Source organism: Dipodomys spectabilis, unplaced genomic scaffold (assembly GCF_019054845.1).
Source record: "Dipodomys spectabilis isolate Male_0828 unplaced genomic scaffold, ASM1905484v1 ptg000125l, whole genome shotgun sequence".
Taxonomy (NCBI): domain Eukaryota; kingdom Metazoa; phylum Chordata; class Mammalia; order Rodentia; family Heteromyidae; genus Dipodomys; species Dipodomys spectabilis.
In genome coordinates this window covers 17,002,972-17,012,124 of record NW_024870802.1, presented here as the reverse complement: position 1 = coordinate 17,012,124, position 9,153 = coordinate 17,002,972, and positions in this window count along the sequence as shown.

The following is a 9,153-nucleotide window of genomic DNA, read 5'->3' as shown; positions in this document are numbered from 1 at the left end:
GCTCCAACAAAGAATTTGAAGCCATCAAAGACAACCAATTAGAAGGAAAGGAAATACAAAACAGCGTAGAAAGTCTTGACAGTAGGGCAGACAATGCAGAAGATCGAATCTCTGGGATTGAAGACAGCCTAGATATTATAGAGAAAGAACAAACAACGATTCAAGTCAAAGCCAAGAAATATGATCGATTTATTCAACAGTTAAAAGACACCATCAAAAGGCCTAATCTGAGGATAATGGGTGTAGAAGAGCACCTAGAGACAGAAGTTAATGGGCTAGGAAATTTATTTAACAGGATCCTAGCAGAGAACTTAACAAACATGTGAAAAGATAGGCCTATTCAGATACAAGAAGCCTTTAGAACCAAAGCAGGGCATACCACTGTCACATAATATGCACAGGATCAATTCAGGCCAAGGAAAGGATCCTTAAAGCTGTCAAAGAGAAAAGATCAATCACCTATGAAGGAAAACCAATCAGAATAAGTTCAGATTTCTCAGCAGAGATAATTAAAACAAGAAGAGCCTGGAATGATATATGCCATGCCCTAAAGACAAACAACTATCAACCAAGAACACTGTACCCAGCTAAACTCTCCTTCATAATGGAAGGTCAAATAAAAACCTTCCATAGCAAAGAAAAATTGAAACAATATATCTCCACCAAATCAGCCCTACAAAAGATACTTAAAGATGCCCTACACATAGAAAACCAACAAGAGCACGATAAAGGACAAGAAACATCCCCCAAACAGAAAATATAAGAATCATAGGAAGAACCCAGTTGGTACAGCCCCAAAGAAGGTGGATAACACGGCAGGAAATACCAAACACCTCTCAGTCCTAACTCTCAGTATTAATGGACTTAACTCTCCAATTAAGCAACATAGACTGTCTAGTTAGATCAAAAAGCAAGATCCTTCAATCTGCTGCCTTCAGGAGACACACCTTGCCCATAAAAACAAACATAAAGTAAAAGGCTGGAATAAAATCTTCCAAGCAAATGGCCCCCATAAACAGGTCAGAGTTGCAATCCTAATATCAGATAAAATAGACTTCAAATTAAAATTAGCCAGAAGTGATAAAGAAGATCATTACATACTAATTAAGGGATCTCTCCTTCAGGAGGATATTGCAATTCTAAATATTCACCAAACAGGGCACCCAAATTTATCCAAGAAACACTACTTTCCCTCAAATCTCACATAGATCCAAAGACATTAATTGTTGGGGACTTTAATACACCACCACCCCGCTGGATAGATCAACCCAGCAAAAACTCAACACAGAAACCTCAGATATAAACAACTGCATAGATCAACTAGACTTAACAGACATCTACCGAATATTTCACCCAACAGCATCAGAATACATGTTCTCAGCAGCACATGGAACATTCTCCAAAATAGACCACATTCTAGGTCACAAAGAAAATTTGTCCAATTCTAGAAACACTGAAATTATGCCCTGTATTCTCTCAGAGCACAAGGGAATAAAATTAGAACTCAACACCAAAAGCCACCAAAGAAAGTCTTATAACATGTGGAGGCTGAACAACACACTGTTGAACCACCAGTGGGTCATGGAAGAGATTAGAAAGGAAATTCAAATGTTCATGATAATCAACAAAAATGAACACACAAATTACCAGCTCCTCTGAGACACAGCAAAGGCAGTACTTAGAAGCAAGTTTATAGCCCTGAGTTCCTTTATCAACAAATTGGAGATATCTGAAACAAACAATTTAATGAGACACCTGAAGCTCCTTGAAAAAGAGCAACAAGCTAAACCCCAATCCAATAGATGGAAACAAATAATTAAAATTAAATCAGAAAAACCATAGAAAAAATCAACAAAACAAAGAGTTGATTCTTTGAAAAACATTCACAAAATTGACAGACCCTTAGCAAACCTTAAAAGAAAAGAGAGAAAACACACAAATAAACAAACTCAGAGATGAGAATGGAAACATCACCACAGAAATAACCAAGATTCATAAAATTATAAGGGAATACTTCTCAAACCATTAAGCTAATAAGTTTGAGAATCTGGAAGAAACGGAAGATTTTCTAGAAAATAGCCACATGCTGAAACTAAGCCACGATGATTTAAACCAACTTAACAGGCCCATATCAAGCATTGAAATAGAAACAGCAATAAGAGATCTCCCATCCAAGAAAAGCCTAAGACCAGATGGATTTACAGCAGAATTCTGCAAGGCCTTCTAAGCAGAGCTCACACCAATACTCCTCCAACTCTTCAATGAAATTGAAAGAGAAAGTTCACTACCAAACTCATTCCATGAAGCCATCATAACCCTCATCCCCACACCATGCAGGGACTCATCAAAGAAAGAGAACTATAGACCCATTTCTTTGATGAACATTGATGCAAAACTTCTAAATGAAATTTTGGTCAATCAATTTCAACAACTCATAAAAAAAATCATACACCACGATCAAACAGGATTCATTTCAGGGATGCAAAGCTGGCTCAATATACTCAAATCAATTAATATAATTCATCACATCAATTAGAGGAAGGATAAGAAGCATATGATTATCTCAATAGATGCAGAAAAAGCATTTGACAAGATCCATCACCCCTTTATGATGAAGGTGCTGGAAAAACTAGGAATCCATGGAACATTCCTCAATATAATAAAGGCTGTGTATGGCAAACATATAACCAGCATTACACTTAATGGTGAAAAACTAAAGCCACTTCCTCTAAACTCAGGAACAAGACAAGGATGTCCACTCTCTCCACTTCTCTTCAATTTAGTAATACAATGCCTAGCTACAGAAATAAGACAAGATGCAGACATAAAGGGGAATAGGAAAAGTGAAGTAAAACTCTCCCTCCTTGCAGATGACATGCTCTTGTATTTAAAGAATCCCACAGACTGTATTCTCAAATTACTTGAGCTGATTTGAAACTTTGGCAAAGTAGCAGGGTATAAAATTAACCCTCAAAAATCAATGGCTTTTCTGTATGCCAACAATGAGAAGAATGCAACTAAAATCAGGAAAGCAACTCCTTTTGTAATAGCCCCACAAAATAAAATAAAATAAAACAAAATAAAATAAAATACCTAGGAATTAACTTAACCAAAGAAGTGAAAGGCCTCTATGATGAAAACTTTAAAAACCTGAAAAAGGAAATCAAAGCAGAACTTAGAAAGTGGAAAAACCTCCCATGCTCCTGGATTGGGAGGAGAACACCATGTAAATGGCAATACTTCCCCAGGCTATCTACAAATTCAATGTGATACCTATCAATATTCCAACCTCATTCTTCAAGGAAATAGAAGAAGCAACCCAAAAATTCATATGGAACAATAAAAGACCCCGAATAGCAAAAATGATCCTTAACAGAAAGAACAGTGCTGGAGGAATATCAATACTAAATTTCAAACTCTACTACAAAGCCACAGTAATCAAAACAGCTTGGCACTGGAACAGCAACACACCTGAGGACCAATGGAATAGAACTGAAGACCCAGAAATGAACCTATAGACCTATAGCCCCCTAATCTTCGATAAGGGAGCAAAAAAAAAAAAAAATAGAATGGAAGAAAGACAGCCTCTTCAGTAAATGGTGCTGGCAAAATTGGTTAAACTCCTGTAGAAAACTAAAGCTAGATCCTTATATATCACCCTGCACCAGAATCAACTCCAAATGGATCAAAGACCTTGAAGTTGAAGTAGACACCCTGAAAATGTTACAGGAATAGGAGAAACTCTAGGGCTCCTTGGCACAGGCTGAAGTTTTCTTAATAAGGACCCAGAATCACAACAAATCAAATAAAGGTTGGACAAAGGGGATTGCATAGAACTGCAGAGTTTCTGCATGGCAAAGGACATAGCTAGCAAGATCAATAGAAAGCTTACAAATTGGAAGAAGATCTTCACTAGCCATACAATGGACAAGGGTCTCATATCAAAAAATATACTTAGAACTCAAAAAATTAAATCTCCCAACAACAAATCTTTAAAGAAATAACTGCTCAATAAATAAGTGGGCTAAAGACTTAAAGAGAAACTTCTCTGAAGAGGTAAGAAGAATGGCCAATAGACACATGAAGAAATGCTCAACTTCTCTAGCCATAAACAACATTAAGATTCTACCTCACCCCAGTTAGAATGGCTATAATCAAGAAATCTACTAACAACAGATGCTGGAGGGGATGTGGCCAAAAGGGAACCCTACTGCATTGTCGGTGGGAGTGTAAACTTGTTCAACCACTTTGGAAAGCAGTACGAAGGTTCCTCAAAAGACTGCACATAGAGCTCCCCTATGACCCAGCAATCCCACTTTTGGACATTTACCCAAAGGATCACAAACAAGGCTATACTAAAGCTACCAGCACAACTATGTTTATCACAGCATTATTTACCACAGCTAAGATATGGAACCAACCCAGATGCCCCTCAATGGATGAACGGATAAAGAAAATGTGGTATACTTATACAATGGAATTCTATGCCTCCATCAGAAAGAATGACATCACCCCATTTGTTAGGAAATGGAAAGACTTGGAAAAAATTATATTAAGTGAAGTAAGCCAGGCCCAAAGAAACATAGGTCCCATGGTTTTCCTTATTTGCAATAACTAGTGTAAGTCTAGGACAAGCAGAAAAGGTCAAAAGCTATGTACTTACGACCATATAAGATGATAGTAAGGGAAATGAATCCGATGATAGGGACACAAGTGGTTTTTTTCTTTCTTGCTATTGTTTTGAATGTATTTAAAACGTACTATATGATTATTTTGTTTCTCTTGTATGTTCTTCCCCCACAGCATAACCCCTGTTTTCACTGTATTTGATGTCGGTGCCCTGTATCTTATATATACATTTTTCTAATTTGGGGAGGGGAAGGGAAATAACAAAATGCTTAACTACAGATACAGGTTGACCCATTGTAACAATGAGAGTTACAAGGCACTATGTTGAAAACCAACTTTACAACTTTGCAGGTGGCGGGGGAAGGAGGAGTTGGGGAGGTGGGGAGGGAAGGGATGATAGGGGAAAAACAAAGGATGAGGTAACAATGCTCGATAGGAAATGTAACTGTAACCCCTCTGTACAGTATTTTTATGATAAAAAACATTAAAAAAGAAAAAAAAGAAATGTAAATAAAAACAATCCAGAGATACCACCTTACTCCAGTCAGAATGGCCTATATCCTAAATTAAAACAATGACAAATGCTGGCAGGGATGTGGAGAAAGAGGAACTCTACAGCCTTGAGCATCCTCAGGGAACTAAACATAGACCTTCCATACGACCCAGCCATACCACTCGTAGGCATCTACCCTGAGCAACAGAAACCAGGATACAAGGACACGTGCACCTGCATGTTCATTGCTACACTGTTCAAAATAGCCAAGATATGAAAACAACCCAGATGCCCCACTACACATGAATGGATCCATAAATTCGGTACCTATATACAATGGAATATTATACAGCCATTAGAAAAAAAAAAAAACAAAATAATGGCATTCACAAGGAAGTAGATGGAACTAGAACAAATCATGTTGAGTGAAATAAGCCAAGATCAAAGGGACAAATGGCACCTGGTATTCCTGGCATGTGGATGTTAAATTCAAAATGCAACAAGATACGACAAAGTAAACAAGACTCAAGTAACTCTTCTTAATTTGTCGTATTGTTTTTAGATGACTCTAAGTTCTTGACCCCACATATGGTATATACATGTGTACATATGAGGGAAGCTAGGAGGAGGGCACAGAATCAGAGGGATACAGAATCAAAGGGGCCCATCAGCTGCTCTGGAGATTGATGAGATTACATTGATAAAAATGAACTAAGCAACTCAAGGGCAGCAATGGGAGGAAAGGAATGAGAGGAAAAGAGCGAACAGTTTACACTAAGGAAAAGGAAAGAAATATACATATCCGATTTGGAAGAAATAGTTACATTGTCAAAGTTTGTAGAATTCACAAGCTTTATAGACCATGAAAATGGCAATTCAACTTGTAAAGGTTAAAATGTGTTTGTGACTTTAGCTAAGTATCACTATTCCCCAATATTGTGAAATTTATATAATCATTTAACTTCAATAAACTTTTTTAAAAAAAGTTCTCTTTACACTGGGTTATTATAAAAATGCCTAATAGAGAATTATAGACACATTCTAGGGCAGAATCTACTTTCTAGGCACCCTTGCCTAATTTCTGAGAGTTCTCAACACAAAATCAACAGGGAAGATATCATTTATGTGTGTGTGTGTGTGTGTGTGTGTGTGTGTAAGATAAAGCTTAGTATGGGGACAAGTTCAAGAGTTGTAGAGGCTGGAAAATCATGCAAGATGCCATTTGCAAGCTTGAGAACCAGGAAATCAATGGTGTCAGTTTCTGTCCATGGCTGAAAGTCTGAGAAGAGGAAAAGAGTGGCCTGATGGTGTAAATTCAGACTAGAAAGTTTTGTCGTGAGGAGTGTGTATATGGGGTGTGTGTGTGTGTGTGTGTGTGTGTGTTGGCAAGATCTAAACTCAGGGCTTCATACATGCAAGGCAAACAAACTATGGCTGAATTATTTCTCTAGTCCTTGTGTGAATTAAACAAAACAAAACAGGCCAGAGAAACAAGAACTCCAATGTCCAAGAGCAAGAGAAGATATACGGGTCCTAGAACCCTAGAGCCCAGTGGATTCAATGCTGTCCATTCATACGGTGATAGTGGATTTGCTGTACTTAGTCTTCTGATTGAAATGATAATTTCTCCCAGAAACATCTTCAGGGACATACCCAGAAGGAGTGTTCTACCAAGTAAATGGGTCCAGTCATGTTGACAATCGACATAAAAATAAATCATCATGGCACATACACAACACAAATAACTACTTGTTTGTAGATTTAAGCAAATGGCATATGCATTCCTCACTTCAGTTTTCATCACTATCCACATCAAACTCCTCACACTAGAAATACCACTGTATCAGGTTCCACAGATAAAACCTGATACATAATGGATCAGGATCTCAGCTGAATAAAATCAAAACACCACTCTACACCATTTCTCCTAAAATGCTCAATTTATTTTTAGATTTTCTCACTGAAGAATAGTATTTATACATATTTCTTTGGCACATTGTGATGTTTTGTTTCATTTTTTTAGGTTCTACTTATAAATAAATTTACCACATATGAGGCTTTCTGCACTGGTTTATCCCACTTAATATGATGTCCTCCAGGCCCGTTCATGTTGAAAAGGATAGATTTCACAAATTTCTGAACAGAATCCCATTGTATATATATGCCACATTTTCATTTTGAATTCACTCCATTAATGGACATGGAGAGCCAAGTATACTGACTGGTATATGCCTGTAACCCCACATTAAGGCAGGATATTTAAAAACGTTTTTGTAACATGTGAACTCAGTATTGCAAAGAACTTCCATTCAAATATATTCTGAAATAGTAGTTAATTATTATTTATCACATACTATACTAAAAGTACCAGCACAACTATGTTTACTGCAGCATTATTTAAGATATGGAACCAACCCAGATGCCACTCAGTAGATGAATGGATAAAGAAAATGTGGTATATATATATACAATGGAATTCTATGCCTTCATCAGAAAGAATGACATTGTCCCATTTGTTAGGAAATGGAAAGACTTGGAAAAAATTATATTAAGTGAAGTAAGCCAGGCCCAAAGAAACATAGGTCCCATGGTTTCCCTTATTTGCAATAACTAGTATATGTCTGAGACAAACAGAAACGGTCAGATAAGTTGATGTGAGGCGAAATGAACCCCAAGATAAGGATTCAAATGTTTTTTCTTTGAGATTGTTTCTAACATATTGATGATTTCTTTGTTGCTTTGTATGTCCCTCCCCCACAGTATAAACCCTGTTTTCACTGTATTTGATGTTGGTATAATTTGTGGAAGGGAAGGGAAAAATCAAATTGTTTAAATAGGGATACAGGTGGACCCATTGCAACAATGAGATGTACAAATAGTTATGTCGAAAATGAACTTTACAACTTTGGCAGGTGTGGGGGGAATGGAAGGTGGGAAGGAGGAGACAACACTTCTTGATAAGAAATGTACTCATTACCTTGCCCATGTAATTGTAACCTCTCTGTATGGTATTTTCACAATTAAAAAAAAAATACCACATCAAGCAGGAAAAAAAAAAGGGCAGGATAAATATTTTAAAAAGGTTTTTGTAACATGTGAACTCAGTATTGCAAAGAACTTCAATTCAAATATATTCCGAAATAGTAGCTAATTATTATTTAATCACATTGTCTCAATTGAATTTTAAACAAGTTCTTTGAAATTAAATAATTACTGTGTCAACTATTTCCCCATGGATAATTAAAGTGCAAGTTCATAAAAGTCTGTCCCCTTATAATGTTTGGAACTGTAGAAAATCCAAATTGAAGAAAATCATGTGAAAGATTTAAAATCAGTGGTGAATTTAAAAGACAGCATTAGGAAATCCTGCTTTGGGCTGGGAATGTAGCTTAGTGGTAGAGCGTTTGCCTAGCATGCATGAGGCTCTGGATTCAATTCCTAGGTACCATATAATAAAAAATAAATAAAATTAATTTAAAAAGAAAACTCAATTTTGAGAGGAGGCAGGCCAATGTCTTCATTTCTACCTTATTCTAACCTCGAGAATTATTCTTCAAGGACAATTGACGCCAATTTCAGCAGCCAACCCAATACAGTGGAGTTTGCCCTTGAGTAAACTCACATGCAGAGCTATGAGCACTCATACCAGAGGCCACAGAACTCAGAACTAGTCCTGGGGAGGACTTGCCAGCCTGGGCTCAGGCTCTTCACTTGGCCCCCTCACTTGAGTTTCCAATCAGGCCACTTGGGTGTTTTTTACAGTTGATTTCCTGCAGCATTTTAATGAAATACTATTGAGCTCAGATTTGGGAGGGCTGTTTGGCATAAAATTACTTCCCCACAGAAAGAGATGCTAAAGTCTTGTTTCTTATGATACATGCTGGTAGCTCTTAAGAGAAAATTAAAGTTCCCACTGTTCTTTCTAGTGAGAAATGGGAAGGTCTTGTGTTCCAGCCAATGAGGCTCTGTTCAATAGGAGGAGGCGGCTCTCCTGCTGGCAGCTTGCTGGTCCACTGCAGAGACCACAAAGC